The following is a 1,826-nucleotide window of genomic DNA, read 5'->3' as shown; positions in this document are numbered from 1 at the left end:
GGGAGATGTTGCTGGATGGGGTGGGGGAGATGTTGCTGGATGGGGTGGGGGAGATGTTGCTGGATGGGGAGTGGGAGATGTTGCTGGATGGGGAGAGGGAGATATTGCTGGATGGGGTGAGGGAGATGTTGCTGGATGGGGTGGGGGAGATGTTGCTGGATGGGGTGGGGGAGATGTTGCTGGATGGGGAGACGGAGATGTTGCTGGATGGGGAGAGGGAGATGTTGCTGGATTGGGTGAGGGAGATGTTCCTGGATGGGGAGAGGGAGATATTGCTGGATGGGGTGAGGGAGATGTTGCTGGATGGGGTGAGGGAGATGTTGCTGGATGGGGTGAGGGAGATGTTGCTGGAAGGGTTGAGGGAGATGTTGCTGGATGGGGTGAGGGAGATGTTGCTGGATGGGGTGGGGGAGATGTTGCTGGATGGGGAGACGGAGATGTTGCTGGATGGGGTGGGGGAGATGTTGCTGGATGGGGTGAGGGAGATGTTGCTGGATGGGGTGGGGGAGATGTTGCTGGATGGGGTGGGGGAGATGTTGCTGGATGGGGAGAGGGAGATGTTGCTGGATGGGGTGAGGGAGATGTTGCTGGATGGGGTGAGAGAGATGTTGCTGGATGGGGTGAGGGAGATGTTGCTGGATGGGGTGGGGGAGATGTTGCTGGATGGGGTGAGGGAGATGTTGCTGGGTGGGGTGGGGGAGATGTTGCTGGATGGGGTGAGGGAGATGTTGCTGGATGGGGAGTGGGAGATGTTGCTGGATGGGGTGAGGGAAATATTGCTGGGTGGGGTGGGGGAGATTTTGCTGGATGGGGTGAGGGAGATGTTGCTGGATGGGGTGGGGGAGATGTTGCTGGATGGGGAGAGGGAGATGTTGCTGGATGGGGTGAGGGAGATGTTGCTAGATGGGGTGAGGGAGATGTTGCTGGATGGGGAGAGGGAGATGTTGCTGGATGGGGAGAGGGAGATATTGCTGGATGGGGTGAGGGAGATGTTGCTGGATGGGTGGGGGCGATGTTGCTGGATGGGGTGAGGGAGATGTTGCTGGATGGGGTGGGGGAGATGTTGCTGGATGGGATGAGGGATATGTTGCTGGATGGGGTGGGGGAGATGTTGCTGGATGGGAGAGGGAGATGTTGCTGGATGGGAGAGGGAGATGTTGCTGGATGGGGTGAGGGAGATGTTGCTGGATGGGGTGAGGGAGATGTTGCTGGATGGGGAAAGGGAGATGTTGCTGGATGGGATGAGGGAGATGTTGCTGGATGGGGTGGGGGAGATGTTGCTGGATGGGGTGGGGGAGATGTTGCTGGATGGGTTGAGGGGGATGTTGCTGGATGGGGAGTGGGAGATGTTGCTGGATGGGGTGGGGGAGATGTTGCTGGATGGGGTGAGGGAGATGTTGCTGGATGGGGAGAGGGAGATGTTGCTGGATGGGGAGAGGGAGATGTTGCTGGATGGGGAAAGGGAGATGTTGCTGGATGGGGTGAGGGAGATGTTGCTGGATGGGGAGATGGAGATGTTGCTGGATGGGGTGAGGGAGATGTTGCTGGATGGGGGAGGGGAGATGTTGCTGGATGGGGTGAGGGAGATGTTGCTGGATGGGGTGGGGAGATGTTGCTGGATGGGGTGAGGGAGATGTTGCTGGATGGGGTGAGGGAGATGTTGCTGGATGGGGGAGGGAGATGTTGCTGGATGGGGTGAGGGAGATGTTGCTGGATGGGGTGAGGGGAGATGTTGCTGGATGGGGTGAGGGAGATGTTGCTGGATGGGGATGAGGGAGATGTTGCTGGATGGGGTGAGGGAGATGTTGCTGGATGGGGTGAGGGAG

Source organism: Scyliorhinus canicula, chromosome 6 (genome assembly GCF_902713615.1).
Source record: "Scyliorhinus canicula chromosome 6, sScyCan1.1, whole genome shotgun sequence".
In the NCBI taxonomy this organism is placed as follows: Eukaryota; Metazoa; Chordata; class Chondrichthyes; order Carcharhiniformes; family Scyliorhinidae; genus Scyliorhinus; species Scyliorhinus canicula.
This window is presented reverse-complemented; position numbering follows the sequence as displayed.